The sequence below is a fragment of the Onychostruthus taczanowskii genome, unplaced genomic scaffold (genome assembly GCF_017590055.1).
Source record: "Onychostruthus taczanowskii isolate IOZ18803 unplaced genomic scaffold, ASM1759005v1 scaffold1, whole genome shotgun sequence".
NCBI lineage: Eukaryota > Metazoa > Chordata > Aves > Passeriformes > Passeridae > Onychostruthus > Onychostruthus taczanowskii.
The window spans coordinates 26,764,307-26,783,995 of NW_024496525.1; the positions used below are offsets into that span (position 1 = coordinate 26,764,307).

The following is a 19,689-nucleotide window of genomic DNA, read 5'->3' on the forward strand; positions in this document are numbered from 1 at the left end:
ACAAGAATAGAAGGTAACCAATGGTAACTAGAAAATTACCATTTATCAGAAAAAAAAAAAGTCCTAAAAAATACCTTCTCATAAAGACCTATTAAGAGCCACTACAAAAGCACAAGGTCTGAAGCTTCTGTGTGGAAGAACAGCTTTTATAAGTGTGCCATGTGTTCAGTGTGGGGAGAAGAATTTTCCCGTGATACAGAGAGGAATGGACATCTGCTGTGCAGTGGGTCTGTGGTCGCTGTTGTGAGACTTGAAGAATGAGTTAATGAAGACAGCTTTCAGAAATCATGGGAGAACTGAGCCTCTGTTTTTTTCTGAGCACTGTGCAAGCATAATGCACAGTCTGCATCCCCCTGCTGTTCCCAGTAATATACACACACACTTCAAAATATCTTTTCACAAGCGTATTTGACAGCTAGAGAGGAGGTGTTGGGTGTGAATGGCACCTGATGCTGTTTGTTCATTATGAATAGCTGCAGTTCCTTCCACAGCAGTTTTCTTTTTGTTCCTTGTTGTTCCAAAATTTCTTCCTTTTTTGAGGAAAGATGGAAAGAAGTGTGTTGGAGGTAATTTTTCTGCAGTTCCTCAGATATTCTGAGGAGTGTCACAGTGTGCCAGAGGCATGTTCCTGTAATTTTAAGACCAAAGTGTATGTTGCCTGCCCTTGGAGGTGGCAGAAAAGTACAGGGGATTCAAAGCCTGGTGGGAAATGACTGAATGACTCTTTAGGATGGAGGGACCCCAGCTGGGCACAGTTTTGCTCCTCCTGCCTGAAGCAACCAGACCCTGGAGTGAAACAATCTCCAAATTATGCTCCAGTTTTGTTGTGGATGGAGGTAGCTGGTTCACATAAAAATAAAGTCCTGGAGTAAATTAATATTATTGCAGCAAGATGATTAGGCAGAGACTTGGGACTGAAGACTGACCTTTTTTATTTGAGAAAGTAGATGCTGTTTAGCAGCATTTATCTACCCCTGTCTAACTTTCCAGCAGTAAGAACTAAGATAAAATGTAAAATACAAGGAGTTATATCAGCTAATAATTTAATGACCAATAACTGGAAATTATATTAGGCTGCATGAAAAAGATCTCCAAATATGAATGTTTTGTGAATGTTCTGATTATTTGGACATAGGATTGTATGAATGATATTTTAAATTGTTTTTTGCTTTTGTTGATCTAACATTGCAACACAATTTGCTTAGTAGATTCTTTGTACTTGCATACTTAGGTATTTTTTTTGGCTTTACATTCCGAGAGATGTAAAACAAAAACCATTGACTCTTGCTTCAACCTGATCTCCACAAATCTCAAAGGAGACTTTATGAATGATTGGTTCTGGTGTCCAGATGCATTAGTAAGAGTAAGATGTCAAATTTAGCATGTCACTGCTACTTCAGCATGTCAGTTTTACTATCACTCTATCTGTTTGCCAGATGCATTCAAAAATGCAGTTACATCTTTATTACTATGAAGTACAAGAAAATTTATCTCTGAAATAAGCCAGTGGGGCTTATTTATTTTCACAACCATCCTCCATTAAAAAGAGTAATCCAAAATAAACACTTTTTCTAGTGAGCAAAATGTTGTTCTGTGTTCTGCAGATATCACATAGTGCATATTTTTCATGAATAGAGCCCTTAGCTTTAGGGCATGTGGTGCCATTTCACTGTTAGGGATGAAAACTGGCATTCTGGTGTCTCAGCCAGTAGTGGAGATGGAAAACCCTAAAGTAAGGGGGATACATGTCAGGGCATAGCACGCTGTATCATCTTTCGTTTTCTAGCAGGGGATAGTGCACATGAACAGCAGCAATTCTGAGTAGGGAAGTCACCTTAAAAGACCCCTCCCCACAATCAGTGACCTTAAGGTTGATTTCTCCTTGGCATTACTTGCAGGAGAAGCAGGAGAAGTGCAGGAAAGGGGAGTGTGAAGAATATGGCTGTAAAAGATGAAGAGCATCAAAAAGAGAGACAAGTGAAAACAAAATGGGAACAAGATCTGGGAGGTGGCTTCTCTGTTAAGCTAAACAAATCTGGGGGCTTTAACAGCCACAAGTTTGTGAGGCTGTAGTTCTGCCCCTGACAGCAAGAGATTGCTCCACATCACTGATGTAAAGAGATACTAGAATAATGTTTATTTAATTGCACAGCCTCAGTAGGTAAGCAGTTTTTGGCTGAGGTAATTTATGCAGAGTGGAATCCCAGTCCTCTATTAATGCAGGTCCTGGTCTCTGTTCCTATGGTTACAGTTGCAAAGAACAGCCCTCTGCTTTTAAGTTGTTTGTAAATATATAAAACTGTCATCTTGGGAACAGAAATTTCCAGAGCTTGGTACCTTTCCTGAGGTAATACTTTCCTTTAAGGACTGTTTTAAAAGCGAGGTAGAGAAAGACAATTCTGCTGTTTAGAAAGAAATGGAGGAAAGTATGATTTTCTTACTAGGTGAGAAGGCTCGTGCAGAGCCCTGGTGCAGACCACCAGGAGGGTGTAACAGGGTGTAATAGGAGGCTTGCTCATTTGCTGAGTACTCAGTATGTCTCCTTTTCCCAGAAGTATTTCTCAGTCATAATCCTCTGGGCCCACTCTTGCTTTCTGTTATTCCCATCCATTTCAAAATGAGATGCCATGGTCTATCTGTGCTGTTCCCTTCCATCCAAGGGATGGTATAGAAACCTGCTTTGTACAGAAGTCTGAAAAATGTTGTTCTCAGATTTTGGTAGAAAAGGAATGGTAAAATGTACACATTAATAGAATCAGTGACAAAGTGATGAAAGGCTCAGTGAACTTCTAGCATGGTCCTACAGTGTTTTAAGAACTACACTTTTTTTTTCTCAAAATAATTACTGTCCTTTAATTTAGATTAATAGGCTTTCCTGTCCTATAACTTTTTCTAAATCAAATTTGTTTCCAAAAGAAAATCTAATTCTTTTGAAAGCCCTTTTCTGAATGTTGACTTAGATGTCAGTCACTGAATTTCTAGCTCTTGGATTAGGCAATTTGCGAACAAGAACATGAGCTGAAACAATATTTTCTCTCTAAACTGAATTTGAGTAGAAAATAGAAAATACAAGCACACTAAGGCAACTCAGTAGTGGGTTCTATGGGGAAAACTTCTGATGGATAAATATATCTTGATCTGCCTCTCCTAGTGTCAGAGGTTATCTCTGCATTGAATCACAGTAATATATTGTCCTGACATGCTCTTTTGTATAGATACCCTGGTTTCATCTAAATAAAACTGGACTTTTATATTGTATTGAGGTAGTTATATTTCTGGAAAATTAGACAAATTATGATAAGGCTTATCTACTGTTACTTTCTTTTCAAATCTAAAGCAGGAATGTAGAAGCTAAATGAAATTTGTCATTAGTAAAACCAGACCTTCTATCTCTCTCTTGACAAAGGTTGTATAGGATATTTATAAATGCTGTAACTTTCTAATTTTTAAATTTAATGCACACACATATATATGCATGATTCCTGCTTAGATGTTTACTGAGTAGTTTCTGTGTTTATAATATATAACTTAATATGAAATGGTATGTAGAAGAATTTATTTGAACTCAGACAAAAAGATCAAAGAAGTCTCAGTCAAAACAAGAAATGGGGGAAGAATCAAGAAAGGGTGCAGAAAAGCTGAGCAGTGGAGGTAGGGGAAAGAGGAAAGGACGAACAATGATCCAAAAGGTGTAATACTTTACAAAGAATGTTAAGATAACTGCCTAAGTGTCAACCCACATTTAAACCATATATTTTTGGAACTTATCATCTGGAGTCCTGCTCTCCCTCAGTAATTCCAGAGGCTTTGAGGAACATCTAAAATTTTAGCTGCATAGAGAGATCACAGGTTCTATGACTGACCCTATCAGAAATCTGTCAGCATAGGTGAGCAGGAGCTTTTGATCCTTACCTGTACAGTTGAGCTCTCTGATGATTCTGCATGTCAGTGCATGGTAAGTGAAGAATGTAATCTGGGATCTTCAACTCTGCTCTGCTTTGTAAAGAAAAGACTGGAGCTCAGTAATTAAAGAAAAAGCCTTCCTAAGAAAAACTTTTTGTTAAATGCACTGAAAAGAATTACAAAGTATTTTAGTGCATGTGGCATTTGCAGCTCAGTTCAGAGAAATTATAAGAGATTCATCCTGGCTGCCAGAGAGACTTTGGGACTCTGATGATGTTTCTTATCTTCCAAGTTTCTTTTTCCATTTTTCATCATCAAATGGGAAAACAAAACCCAACATTTTTTCTTGTCCTTTTCCTGTTTTATTATATATTTTGGAAACTCTTTACATGATGTTCTCTTGTACCAATATCTGTATACAACACATAGCGTGCTATGACTATCACTTATGCACATCTGGAAGTACTTTCCATGAATATAGATTCAGTACTAAGTTCAATAATAGAAAATTGCTATTGCTGACAAATGTCCCCTACACTTGACTTCTGTTTTCTAAAAACTTTCCAAGTTTATTGTAAATAAACTCCAATGAAAACAAACTGAATGATTATAGTCTGGATTCCCTTCAGAGTGGTTTCTGGCATGTAGGAAATAAATTATAGCGTATTCAAAAAACCAGCTGCTTCCATTTGGGTAGAATATGTTATGATTTAATAAAGAAAACCATCTGCTCCTGAGTAAAATCCTAATTAAACAAAATATGACTCAAAACAAAATTAGCAATAAAGCAGTTAATATTTTACAAATGTTGCCTGCAATGTATAGCAGCTAGTGTGTTAAAAGCTTCCTTAAATATGTCTGGCTTTCATAATATTTTAAGAGACTTAGAGAACATGCTTGCTATGTCTGTGGTTGGTACCACCACATCTCCATGGTAGAATTTAGATTTCATAGCACAAGCTAAAGCGTTGTGTTGAGAACTAATATGTCCATCATGTTCTAATTCTTTTTTTAGTTTGTTTTTTTTTTTCCTTTTTGCTTCTTAGCATCACATTTAATGAATTATTCTGAGCAAAAGCTTCTGAAAAAAAGCTGAGGACAAATGGAACAGCCTGCTTGAACACATAATTTCTGTGCCAAAGTCAGATTTTTGAATGGAAACCTCCTCATATAGCTTGTCAGACCTGATTATGCAACTGTGCAAAAGGATACAGAAAGCTGGTTAAAGGAATCTTAAAAGTGGAGTTGAGATCAGTGTAATATATGGACCCCCATTCTCTGAGGAAACAAATGTCATATTTCACACAGCCTAGATGCTGATGCTTAAACTACAGGCAAGCTTAGAGAAATAACTGGTCCTGTGTGGTTAATATCTTTTAAGGGAAAAGTACTTATTTTCTGGTCAAATGTGAAGAATGTGGACCCAGGACTACAGCTGAGGACATGTGCAACCCCAGCTGTATTGTTGGGGTGGGCTGAACTTTGGTTGGATTTTTGTGCCATGGCTTTAACCTCTGGAAGCATGACACATGATGGGAAACAAAGGAAAAGTGAAGTGATAGAACAGGCAGGCAACACTTATGTGCTCTGACTCACTGAGATATAAGCGGTCCTTGTGCATTGCTCAGTGAAAACAAAAACCATTGTAAACAGCACTACTGTGCATAAGCACTACTCCATCCATCCTGTTCATGGCATATTGCCTCCTTTCACATGTATGACCCTATTTTTATTTAAGTGCTTTCAAGAACTAGTAAAAGATATAAGGAAAACCAGAAACTACAGCTTGCTTGACATGGATATAAAATTTAATGACTCTGAGAACTCTCTCTGTCTCTTTTTTAAGCTGAAGTAACTGTCTGGGTCAAACAAAGATGAAGAAGTTATTATATTATTACATGAGTGAAATTAGGTAGTCTGTTCACAAATCAGCTCCTTGCCTTTTTTTTCAAAGTGAATGTAGCTACACTAAAAACATGAAACTCACACTTCCCCTGCTGTTTCCCAGTGTCTGTTGAATGGAAGAGAGATTTTTCTTTGAAATTCAGAGCACTGTTGAAGGGTTTTATCTTGCTCTGATCTGTACAGCTCTGACTTGCTGTGGCATAGCTATCTGTACATGGTGAACCCACCCTGGCACAGCCTCAGGCTGACACACACCAACTGCAGGAGTGGGGCTCCCATCAGCTACCAGCCAAGACTGGGTGTGATAAGGGATCAGGACACACACCCCACACATCTGTCTTTATTATCAAAAGTATTTCATCTATGACTCAAACCAAAAGGAATTTAAAATGTTGTTGCTGTTGTTGTTGTTCCTTGCTAATCTCCAGAAACTCTTCTGGTGTTTTTCCCTAGGCAAGAAATCAGCTTCTTTAGTTTAGTCCTTGAATAAAATGTTCCAGCTGTACTGAACTGGGCTACACTGTGGAGGAATGTTTTTCAAGTCAGACAAAAGCTGTTGTCTTTTCCCCTTATACTCTTCAAATTAAACTTCAGAGAACACTGTGGGTTCTCTCATTTCACACCTAGAATATACAGCAGCAGGTCTTTAAGGTAAAATCCTCTGAAAGAAAAATGGAATAATTTTCTCTTGAGGATGCTATTCTGCTGTCTTTAGGATGAGCAGCAGTTGCAACAAATCTAAAAATTCCTCAGTAACTCAACTAGAGTGGCCCCAATGGATAGACCCCCATCCTCTGTGGTCTGCAGGAATCTGTTCAGCTCTGTGTGGAAATTTTACACTACTTTTATTAGGCATTAAACTGCAGTGCAGAGTTAGCCACATCATGTTTTCCATATAGGTGCTGAATGGAAGCAGCTGCATGTGGGAGAAGAAGTTTTGAGGGCCAGAGACAAAGTTCTGAGATGGTTATGCATGTTGCCTCTTTTCCATTAATGATTGTGTTCTTTTATTGCTTCTACTCAAATTACTTGTTCTGGTGCTGCAGACAACCAAAAGTCCTGTGGGAATATTTATTTTTCCTTTTTTTCTCATCTTCTTTCTCCTTTAAAGTACTCAGAATTAGCATTGTAAATCACTAACTGGATGTAGCCAATACAGCAGCACTCTTCATTTGTGCAATTTAAAGCCCCTGGCTACACCAATGCTAATCTTAGCCTTGAGATCATCTAGTTCCACCCCCCTGCCATGGACATGGACACCTTCCACTAGACCAGGTTGCTCCAAGCCCCATCCAAACTGGCCTTGAACACTTCCAGGAATGGCGCAGCCCCAGCTGCTCTGGTCAGCCTGTGCCAGTGTCTCACCACCCTCACAGAAATGAGTTTCCTCCTATCTGAGCTAAACCTGCCCCTTTCTGGAAGCCATTAGACTTGCTCTGACAGGTCGATGTCTGTGTCAGGCTCCCAGACCTGGATGTAGCACTCCAGGTGGGGTCTTCTTTTAATGCAGTGCAGAATATGCTTGATTTTTCTGGGGAGAAGGAGAAGGTTGTTGGGTCACACTGAGCTATTCAGCCAGCATTCCTTCCCTCTCCTGATGTATTAGATACCTGTCAGTAACTGGCAATGCAGAAGGTGTCTCTCTAGACCTGGCTGTGATTAACTCCACAATAAGGCAGATTGCAGCTTTTGTCTCAATGACAGTGAAAATGAAAGGCAAACCTTACAAACCTATTTGTGTCATGTGGGTACGACAAGGACATACCTGCCATGAGTTAGCAATGATTTTTGACACATACCTACAGATATGTTTATCTAGGAAAACATAAAAGCAAAATGTAGATAGCTATGTTTATCCTGTTCTTGCAGCTGTAGCTTCTGACCTTTTTCCATGACATTCCTAAGCACCTCTACTCCTTTCCTTGGGAATCTCACCATTTACTTGCTCGTATAGTCTTCATTACTGATTTTAGCTCAGTCTTGGCATCTCTGGATAAACTCCTTTGTAATAATTGCCCCATGTTAATATAGAGAAACTGGGTTCATTTCAGATATCACTTTGCAGAAGTGCAGTATGTGGCTGCCTTTTATTTTGAGATTTTCGACTTCATTATGAGAACAGCGTCTTTCTACCCTCCTGTCACAAAGGTCTGACTGAGCAGCTGACTGTCACTCTGTTCTCCTGTCTCCTGGGGAGTTTCAGCACCCAAGGTATTTTTATATGAAGGGGTTCAGATACATCCACAGTAGAGGGGCAGAAGTATGGGAGCACCTGATTTGAACAGACAAGGACCTTTTTTCAGCCTCAGTGCATAGGCCAATGCCCAACAAGCCATCAGGGCATCCTCCTTGACAGGAAGTACCACTGGAGCTTCAGAGACTGCTCAGGGTTGCACCTGCCTCCTTCCAGTGCCTGAAAACACTGCCAGGAAGGATCTGCTGCCTCTCCACCAGACCCCAGGGCATTTGTCCTCAGGTCCAGTTTGAATCTGGACAGGAACCTCATGAATGCCTTCATCCTGGCTCTTTCTTCTCAGAAGAGGTGCTGGGACCATACCTGTGGGGGAGGCCACTGCCTGGTCCCTGTCTCCTCACTGTCTGTCCTGCCAGGCCTCCCTCCTGGTCTGCCTTCCCTCTACTTCCCCCTGCACCTGCCTCCCTCCTTTCTCTGTGTGAATGGCCACCATATTGTACTGGCCAGCTGCAGGCATCTGGTGGCCAAACTTTGCTACAGGAACATCTAGTAGGTCTCTGCATGGAGGGGATAGGGTTTGGATAAGGACACACCTGGAGGACAGTTATAGTTGTGTCCTCACAGCTTGGTGTTGACAAATGCAATTTTATATCCTCTTTCTCAGGCATTGTGGAGGACTTTATATCTTGAGGAGTGTTTCAGTTTCTCAGCCAGCAGGCTGAAGGCTCTGCACCATGGTGAGACCTCTCCCTAGAGTCACATTGAGCTGCTCTGTGGTGGTACTGAGTCACACAAGAACGGGTCAAAATGATGTTTCCCTTGCTGCAGTCATGGGCTTTTTTGTGTTAGCAGTGCAATGGAACAAAAGCAGAACTCCCAATTTGGACAGCCTGCATGGGCATGATAGGAGAGCCAAGCAGTGTCCTAGGCAGAGCACTGACTGGGACCTGATGCTGTCCCGATTGGAGCTCAGCTTGTGCAGCTGGTTCTGGGGCTGGTTCCAGGGGGAATGGTGTGAGGATTCAGGGTGGGTGCTGATATTGGATGGGAGCAAAAACTCGGGCAGGTCTTCGATTCCGGGGAAGAGAAGTAGCAGTGCTAACAAGGGCACAAGATGCTAGCACATGTGGTGGGAACTTGGGGCAGCAGTCAGGGCTATCTGTGAAAGGCATTATGAGAATTTTAAACTGGATGCTTTAAGCATTTCTTCTTCCACTGTCATTCCCCATAATAGCATTTCACTGAGGGTGTGCTCTGCTTTCAGTGGGACTACTGACAGGTATTGCTTCTGGCAAAACTTAACCCTCACAGTTGAGTTTTTGCATCACGAATTTCTGCACTTGAACTTGTACAGACTAGTGATTATTCCAGGAATTAAACTGTTGTGGTTACATACTTCTGCTATGAAGATTATTTTAAAATAACAGGATTTTAAATTGTATCTAGTAGTATCTTTCAGCATGCTTCTTTGGAAGGAGATAGCTGTATATGTGTATGCCTTCTCTTCTTTGCAATTGATGAAAAGCTTTTTGAGGTTTGAAAACCAGTCTAACTTTAAGATCCTTTTTTTGCAGTGCAAAATATGAGGAAATGTATATTTATTGGTCAATATCTTACCTGCCTTCTGCTGGACTGTGCTTGATAATTTCTGCCTCATGTCAGTAGAAAAAGCTTGTAATTATAGTGTCAGTTTGCCTTTGAAAGCAGGCCTGGCTTCAGCACTAAAGACAGAAAGAGTGTGCACATATCACTCCTGGCATTTTCTCAGAGGTATTACTGCCTTGCTAGCTCACCTATCAAGCATGGTGAATTGTGTTTCTACCCATTGATTACTAGCTTTCCTGGGCAACTGAAAGCGTTGCTAGCTATTACCTGACATGATGTAAAATCAGTTGAATACTTTGGCAGGTACATTGTGTTAAGAAACCGTATTTTTAAAATGTCCTTACGAGGATTTTATTTATGTCAGTTTGCTTTTATCTTATCCTTGTACTGGCAATATATGTATTTTAGTATGTATGTATGCATCAATGTGTCTACACCAACCTTTTTCCATGTTGTTATGATATGCTGTTTTGAACAGAGCATTCATAAATTATAATGGAAAGGGTTGATTAAGAGAGTGATTTTATTTATCATAGTCACAAATCTTTAAAATCCACAGGGAAGGCTTCTCAGCCAATGACATTATAATTTTTAATGCCTTTCCTGACCAAGTTTTGGAAATCACACCTTGTCCCCGAATACCCTGAGGATTACATATCCCCTTGTCAAAACCAGCAAGGTTATTATTCACTCATATAGTGCCAGTAATGTTCAGGGGCTGTAATCATCTTGTAGTGATCCATGTTATTAGATTTCAGTGGTCTGACAACGATTTATCAAATGCCACTTACTACATCAAGAAGGGCGAGCAAATAAACCTGTCCTGTCCTGTCAGCCTCAGCACCAGCACACACGCTTGCTTCACCTGAGGCGTGAAATCCACCAGGGCTATTTCTGATACATCTCGCCTTTAAATAAAAACAGGTATTTCTGGAGAAAGTAATTGGTGTGCCCGTTCAGCCGTGCACGGGACACCTGTGCAGGCAGGCCAGAAATGCCCTTCTCCGGCGGCACCGGGGGCGCGGTGCCCGCGGAGTGTCGCGGACCGCGGCCCTCGCCGGCCCGGCCCGCCCGCGGGGCTCGGCCGGGCCGCGGGGAGCGGAGTAGCCGAGGGCCGGCTGCCCTCTCTTGGCCACCTTCACAACGGCAGCCGAAACCGGGGCTGGAAATAGCGGCTGGCACTGAGGCGACCTGACCGCTTCAGAAGCTTCGCGTCGTGTGTCCGGATTTAGAGCAATGTTTATTTCAGTGCAGGCCCAGGAGCTGAAGGCGCTGATGTAAACCTCTGTGCCTCTCTAGCCTGGGTGACACAAGTGACTCCTTGGTCTCTGCTAGTCCATGCCAGCAACCGAGCCAAGGAACACGGCACTGCTCCTTGGGCACTGATAACAGCTACAGATGAGCATCAGGGCTCCTCAGCCTGATCCCACCTGGACTTTCCTCTTTAGCTCTGTCATTTGTCACAGCAGTCTTTTGCCATGGAATTTACATTTTGATGAAACACCACAGCTGTCATTATTTCAGCAGGGTTGCCTTTGAGTGGCAGCTGTGGGGTTAAGGCACACATGTGCCTGCATGGTAATATTAGAACTTTAGTGATGCTTGGTGGGAATGCCATCAAATTTCTAAGGTTATTCACTTCACCAGCATCAAACCTACCAGTTCAGGAAGTATGGTAGATCAATCTTCTAAAAAAGCTTGTTCTGACACTAAATAGTGGTTTCTCTGTGTGTAAAATAGAACCAGGACCAGGAGTCGGACTTGGATGATCCATGTGAGTCCCTTCCACCTCAAAATATTCTGTGATTCTGAAAATAAATGATCATTGAAACAGTATTTAACATATGAATAAAAATAGCATGGTTAAGTGAAAAAAACCATTTGATCAACCTTTTAACAGTCAGATAAGAATGCCTGTTAACTAATAAACTGAGAGTTTAGTGAAAGAGACTTCATCTACATAGAGTCCTTGTCATCCTACTAAAAGAGAGCATTCTACAAAGGGTCTAAATGATATTTATGTGCTTGATAGAAAAATTTAATAATAATCTTTTACTTATGCTGAAGACCAAGCAAGCTACTGTTTGTAATGTAGCTCAGGTGGTTTATCCCTGCTGAGGATCTAGTCCCATCTTTTTTGGTTTTTTGTTTGTTTTTTTGTTTTTTTGTTTTTTTTTTTTTTTGTGCTAGATTTCTCAGCAATTTACTTATAAGAAAAAGGGAACATGGAATATAGCAAAACTGGGTCTATGTGCTGAAATTGCATCCTGATGCTGTTCTAGTCAAGTTCTGGGTGTAAGACAAGTAGCAAACACCATGCCAGGAGTTGAATGTATGCACTCTATTTTCAGCTCTCTTGCTATGGAACTTTAAATATCTCACTTAACCTCTTAACTCATGGAATTGTTATCTGAATATTGATAACTATCATAAGCATGTCTTTGCATCTGTGAATAAGCTGCCATTTATGAAGCCCCCTTAAATGCCTAGTGGAAAGACACTTTTTGAAGGCTTGTTGCTGGTTTGTTGTGTGACATTGATATAGACAGAGCAGCTGCCATTACAAGACAGACAGCCCTTACTGCTGGGACGATGCTGGCACTGGCATGGGTACAACCCATGTTAAATCTGTCTATTTGATGCTCAGAGTTTGGAATAGAGGTAAGCACTTTGTGTCTTTTGAAGAGCTGTGTGAATTTCCATAGAATCACAGAGCAGAATGGTTCAGAACAAGCTTCAAGGCCATATACATACAGAATGTGTATGGATGTAGAGAGGAGAAACACGGGCCTACAGTGATAAAAGAGAAGTTCACAGATTAAATATCTGAAGCGTCCACTGAAGAGTAGACAGCCATGAATCAGAATCAGCTGCAATGTGACGCTGTTAATGTGAGAACTCTTGATATTCTTTGAGCTGCAACAGGCATTTAGATCTTGTTGCAACCAAATTTTGTTCCTCCTAATTAAAACCAGAATGCATTCAATACTCTAGTGCAAAATGCTCATATAAATTACTTGCATTCTTCTACTTGAGTTGACAAGTCAAAACAACCCCACAGGAGAAGGGACTGCAATATGCTCTGACAGCCTATGCACAGTGCTCATTGATAAGACAAACATTTCCTGAGATGCATAATAAAAAACTGATCTTAAAAACCTTAATAGGCAGGACAGAGTGTGCAGGCTGCCTGCTCGAGCTACCTATTCATCTTGCATGGAGCTTATAAACAGTGGGTGACATGGTGCTATATTTTCATGTAGTTTTATTATTAGTTAACAAAGCCAGGAACAATATTTGAATAGCAATTCTGTGTTTGGAAAGGTAGGCACTTTTAAGGCACATAGAGCTGACACGCCCCAAGGCTATACCTCATTAGTTTGCTTATGTTACCTAGCTATATATCTCTGGGAATAGAATAAGTGCTTTACATACAAATAAAAAAAGTGGGCGGAGGAGGAAAGAGGGCTGAATTATTCACTTTTCTGCCCTGCAGCTTGTGAAATCATGCATGCTATGGCAAAGTGAATGTAAAATACCCTAAGCAAGGTTTGAAGCTGGTGTAAGTTAGTACAGACCTGTTGAAGTTGACAAATATCATGTGCAGCTACTGTGAACACTTAGACCTGCATTATATTCACTGCTGTGAATGACTGTAAGGAATCAGGTCTGAGGTCCCAGGTCTTGTTTATACATACTAAATACGCATAGGAAATCAGGGGGGGAATGATCTGAAAGCAAAATATTATTTTGAGTTTTACACGTTTCTAGACATGTGAGCAGGTAACTGGACTCCACCTAGGCAGATAGATGTCAGCTGGCTACTCTTGAAGGGTAGGAAAAATAGATGTCAGAGAAGAATTCCTGTTCCAAGAAAATAATTGACTCCTTTTTTGTTTTTTTTTTTTTTGATATTTCATAAGCAATCTAAATTGGGAATAAAACTCTTAGTCAATGTGACAGTGGCATGGGTTAGTACACAAAACAAATGCCAGGAAAATATATAAAAAACCAAAAGCAGTTACTGAGTTAATTAATTGCTCAGTACTGGTAAAGCAATGTAACCATTTATTAAAATAGACAAGGTTTTATGTGCAAGTCATAGCTGAATTGCCTGCTAATTAATAAAGAGCTAATACTCATTTAGATAATAGTCTTGTCAATAATTGTGGACAAAAGGAAGAAAAATTTTATTAACTGGAAAAAAATGGAATTGATGACTTCTGGATATTGAAATCTGAAAAAAAATTAATGAGCTTGAGAGATATTGACACTAAATGGTACCAGACACTTCCTGTTGAGTGACTATGTTCTGTTAGACACCTGCCAGGACACTTTTCTCTCATCACTCATCATTCTGATTGGCTAGGGTTTTATTGTGTATTTGATAATGTACTTGAGGGAATATTTAAATATACTGTGTGGGAGTAAAGAGCACGGAATAAAAATTTGATTGTAATAATTTCTTTGTTTACCTACTGATAGAAATTCCAAACTTCATAGTGTGTATAAAGATTGCAATTTTGAAAAATCTATAGGCATCTTATTTCCAAAACTCATTGGAGGGATGGTCCAAGCCACAAATGGGTGTTTGGGCTACATCCACAAAAGGTTTTCCATCTCACAGGACATACCTGATGAAGTGAAGGGCTTGCAGATTGTGGCTTTCCTGGGGGGTCATGACAATCCAAAATGAAATACAGAAAGAGGAGCTCCTAGTAGTAATAGTAAGTGCAGGGACATTCTGAAAACTATCCTTTCAGTGGTGATGGCACCATCCTAGTATGTTTCATACACTCATGAGCCAGGACATTGCTTTGGTCTTTCAATAAATCTTGATTCTTTCCATTTACATGACCATGAGTGCTGTCCTTGTCATGACCACCTTAAGGGATTATTTAGAGGTTGTGACTGGTTTGGAAAGTGAGATTTGCCCTTCTCAGCCTTCGAAAAATTTATTTTTCAGATTTATGCCTTACAGGCCAAATACCTGGGCTTTGCAAGAAGTAGATCTCTGTTCTTCAGGTCAAACAGGCAAATTGCACAACATGAGCCAGATGTCACCTTGATTGCAGGCATCAAAAAGAAAACTTCATAGTTCTTTTTCTGACACACTCCTGTCATCTCCTCTGGCAAAGATTTTACTTTCCTCTACACCAGACAAGTTTGTGTGCTTTTCTGTAGACCCTAGGGGTAAGCCTTGGCATATCTAATCTTAGAGATCTCTAGTGTACACTTCAGCTTCTGAGTGAATCATTGAGATTTCCTTTATAGGCAGTAAGGAACAGGACTATCTGAACAAAGTCTTATTGTATTGTAAAGCAGATGTGCAAAATAGGTTGGATGAGTCCTGCCTAAAAATACATATTTCTTTCCTCTAGAGAGCTTCAGGTAACTAGCTGAAGATACACTTCTAGAGAGAAGCCGGCATATCAGTGACATCCATATAAGATAAATCCGGATCTCTCTAGATTTCAAGGTCTCCCACGTCTAAAAGTCATTGAAGGAGGTAATAGAAGGTGAGAAATAGACACTGCTTCCTGTCTTCTTCTACTTCTCTGTGTCAGACTTCTTTAAAATTTACAGAAATTATACTCAACTATTATCAGTTGTCCCATGGTGATAACCAGAAAATGAGTTATATTTTGTTACTGACCTTTTTGTAAGGATCAGTCTGGAAGCCTGCCTGTCTTCTCTTTTGCTTTTCTAAAAGGGCCCAATGAAGAGAATGAATCATTCTAAGTCAGTTGGAGTTAGATCAGCTTTTTGGGAAGATTTTCAGGTATTTTTCCTAGTCCCCTTTTCTGAAGTTAATTCTCATATTGTTTGTGTTTGAAACAGATTCTCCCCTTGTAAATGCTGAGCGTAGTATAATCACAGAGAAACTGATATTCCCGTAATTCTTTCTTTTTTTCCTTCTCCACATCCACTGTTCATCTGCATTCTGAATGTTCTGGGTTTTGGGACTTGTTCCTTGGACCTAGTGAACTCACAGTTAATTGACCTTGAAGTTGATCAGTGAGATGTGACCAGTTAATTTGACTCTAAAGCATATTTGAGCTGGCAGTTTTATTTTTCAGCATTCTTAATGGAAAAATGCAATGATACGTTGCAAGATGCTGGATGTCTTGGAAACCCATAACATTTACAAAATAAGCATCGAATATAAAGAAGTAAACTAGTTGACAAGTTGTGTCAAAGAGGAAGCTTTGAGCTGATCAAGCTTCGCTTCAAATGCTGGAAGATGCTGACTGTGTCATCCAAAAGTTATGAATGTGTGTGCTGATAGAGGGATTTCAGCCCTGCATGCCTATTGCTACCGAGCTTTAGGCTGCTTTTCTTCAGGTCTAGGCCAATTTTCAAGAAACAGAAACTGTTCTGTATCCAGGTAGTTCTGCCAAAAACCCCTCAAACAAAACCAACATAAGTCTTGTGCCTAATTCAATCTTTACAATTTGGACTTTTTGAAAAATGAGTATGTACATCACAATTTTCATTTTCAAGTCCTTTCCGATGAAAACGCATGTCATCACCTGTCAACCATCTCCATGTAACAAAATACATTATTATGGAGATCTATAGATAGCAATCTGTAGATATATCATGGATAGCCTGTTGGTGGGAAGTCATTATTTGTCAAGCTGATTCTAATAAACACTCATTTACTTGGGTTTTGTTTGTGGTGCTCAAGCTGAGAAATGCAATTTAGTGGGATTGTTTATTTTGCAACTTAATGCTAAATCAGGAGGGAGAGGCCTTTCTTGGCAAGGATTTCAAACACTTCTGAATCCAGAGATTAAGTCTGCTTGTCTCTGACTGTACTTAATGATTTTTGATTACTAGTGCTGATAAATATAAGGGCTTAACTAATAGCCACAGAGTGAGGATAAAGGTGATAATTTGCTCAAGGGGCTTAACAGTGACATCTTGAAAAGAGAATCCTTGGAATGAATTCAGCCATATACTCATGTTAGGGTCATCTATTGCTATTTACTATAATTTCAAAACCCCACCTCTTTAAATCACAGAATCATCAGTGTTGAAAGAGACCTTCAAAACTATCTTGCCCAACAGTTGACTCAGCACCACCGTAGCGACCCCTGAACAATATCCCCAAGTGCCACATCCAGATGCTTCTTTGAAAATTTCCAGAGACAGACTCCACCACTTCCCTGGGCAACTAATTTCAGTGCCTGAGCCTTTCTCAGAAAAAAAAATAAAATCTAGTATCTAATGTGAACCTCCCCTAAGCACAATTTAAGTCTGCTTCTTCTTGTCCCTTCACTTGATATGTGTCAGAAGAGACTGACCCCCACCTTGGTACAATGTCTTTTCAGGTGGTTGTAGAGAGAATATGAAGTTCCCCCTGAGCCTCCTCTTCTCCAGGCTAAACACCCCCATCTCCCTCAGCTGCTCCTCCTAGGATTTATGTTCTGGACGCTTCTCCAGCTCTGTTGCCCTCAATGCTCTGTTGCCCTCAATGCTCCAGCCCCTCAATGTCTGGGCCTTTCTTGTCATGAGAGGAACAGAACTGAACACAGGGTTTGAGGTGTGGCCTCACCAGTGCTGACAGTCATGGGGACAATCACTGTCCTGGTCCTGCTGGCCACACTACTGCTGACACAGGCCAGGATGCCATTGGCCTTCTTGGCCACCTGGGCACTGCTGGCTCATGTTCAGCTGCTGTCAGATGGCACCCCCAGGTCCTTTTCCACCAGGCATCTTTCCAGCCATTCTTCCCCCTGTAGAGCAGCAGGGAGTTGTTGTTACCAAATATTTTAATAAGTTTTTTTCTTAAACAGCATAGAGGATCTATGGAAACACTGTTGTTCGTATTTATGTAAAGACATCCAAGACACTGCTAGGGGGAATATATTATCCAAAGATGGGAAGAATTGAATTGGTGATGATGTATTTTTTATTGTAGAGATTATCAGACAAGATTATCAGGTTTACTAAGACTATGGGGACACAGTCCAAGCTCATGAATTGTCCATTGGATTAGAAATCCTAATATTCAGGTCTATTTTGTTTTCCTATATTTGACCACATTTATGTTAAATGTGGAAGTTCTTTCAGTCTTGTTAGCTATTTTTATAGAGCACATGCAATAAAGTCTAGTAAAACTAATGGCCCCATAAAGTCTGTGACCAAACATTCTGAAATTTTCTTTGATTTAGGGACATGAACAAACACCAAACTTACAACAAATATTAGTGCAATTCTCTCACAGTTTATTCAGTGTGAGAGCAAAACTTTACTAAGTGCTTGAGATTCACTTGCTCTCTGTCTCAGCCTTTGTCTCTTATCAGGTTCATCAAAGCTTTCAGGAGATACAGAAGCTTTTTGATGAAAAGCAGATTAGGACTGCAGGATGATACTGAATTTTGATTTTTTTTTTTTTTTTTTTTTTTTAGTGTGATTGTAGACAGTTTAAAGTAGAGCATCTAGACAGGAAAAAGAATATTTCTTTTCATTTCCCCAAGCTCTTAAAAGCATCTGGTAGCTGATGAACCTTTCATTCTACTGGGGAAGTAGAAGTCCAGCGTTAAACTGGAAATGTCATGCGAGTGTCAAGTTTGTTCTCTTCTGAGGTGTCTCACAGCTTTTGCCTACGGTCTGGCCTAGCCGTTTGCATGAGATTGTGATGGCTCTGAAAGACATTAGTGTTTTTATTTTTAGTGTTATCAAGAAACTTTCCCTCCCTTTCACTGCTAATTTAAAAATAAAGACAAAAAAACTAGCCAAGCAATTCTCTCTGCTCCTAAATCACCTTGATGTTTGTTGTTCCAAACAGGCTTATTTTTCAGCTTTACCTGGCTGTTTGGTAGGCTGGTAAAGAGATGAAGGATGTTTAAAAAATTACTTCTGCAGAGTGAGATTCAAGGAGAAAACACTGAAAATTTCTTTTAGGCTATTTAGGCCTCTTGGATTACTGAACTTCTTTCTTTTCAGCACAGGTATTTGGACAGCTCTTTCTTAGAGGCCATTTGACAACAGTTTAGGGATGTCTCTGCCAGGGTCACCTCACTCCATTCTCACATTTGTTCTAGCAGCTTCACCATCCCCCTGCCTCCTACTGCAGCTCGAATCTCCATGTAGACTCCCCATATCTGCCTGTCTCTCACCTTTATCCCTTCAGGTTTGTTCAACAAAGTTCCTCCCTGCTATTTCACTCCTGGCTCTTCCTCTTTTATCTTCTGGTTGTCCAAATCTCTAGACAGTGAATCACAGAGTCCTAAAGGGGAAGTGAAATGCAAAAATAGGGTGCCTGGTTAGTTGATGCTTTTGGGAATGGCTCCAGCCCCATCAGAGACTGTTTCTGTGCATGGAGAATAGGCAGGAGTTGGGTGCTTCCTGTCAGTCCTGTACATTTGATCCACGTCTGAAACCAGAACCTGGCTGGCACTCAACCTCTTCTCTGTCCTCCTCCTCTTCTTGCTGCCAAATGCAGTGTTTTTCTTTCTTGAAAGCTACTGATCATCCTCCTTCAGTCCAATGGCCTTCAGGAAAACAGTGAATTTCAGGCATGTGGTCTGAGAAACTCCTTCATTTTCTCTTCACTTTCTGCACTGACTGCAGGAGGGCAACAAAACCACTGCACTTTTTCAAACAAGACACTTAGCTGGCAGTGCCTTTTAGAGAAAGATGCCTAAAGCATAATAAACAGGCTGAAATTATAAATCCATTGCTGTCACAGAGCTTACAAGTTCTTAGTTTACTTGCCTGTGCATAGCTGGTTGTTTTCTTTCTGCATATCAGCATGTAATTAAAATATTCATATGCAGATTGCAGCCCTTTTAGGGCTGAATACTGCTAGATGCTGAGCAAAATGTGAATAGTGCTGAGAGATTTCAGCTGCCAAGGAAGAGAGAGGACGCTCAAAGTAGTCTGAGTTGGCCAGCATCTGGCAGAATGCCTTAACATTGATTTGTTCTTATGTTAGGATAAAACTGGCAAGGAACAGGAAAGCAGTTTAGGGCTCAATTAACAAACAGCCTTTAAAAAATGTATTTCACTTTCTGCCTTAGGTTTTGCCTTAGGGCTAGCCCTGTTCACAGAGCTAAGACTAAAAGAGAAAA

The 19,689-nt window shown here is 40.4% G+C and overlaps 1 long non-coding RNA gene across 1 annotated transcript in view; it reads left to right on the forward strand.

Moving 5' to 3' along the window:
• Positions 1 to 19,689, forward strand: part of LOC121333709 — a 159,124-nt gene that overhangs the window by 70,376 nt on the left and 69,059 nt on the right. The gene's annotated exons all lie outside the window — the stretch shown is intronic.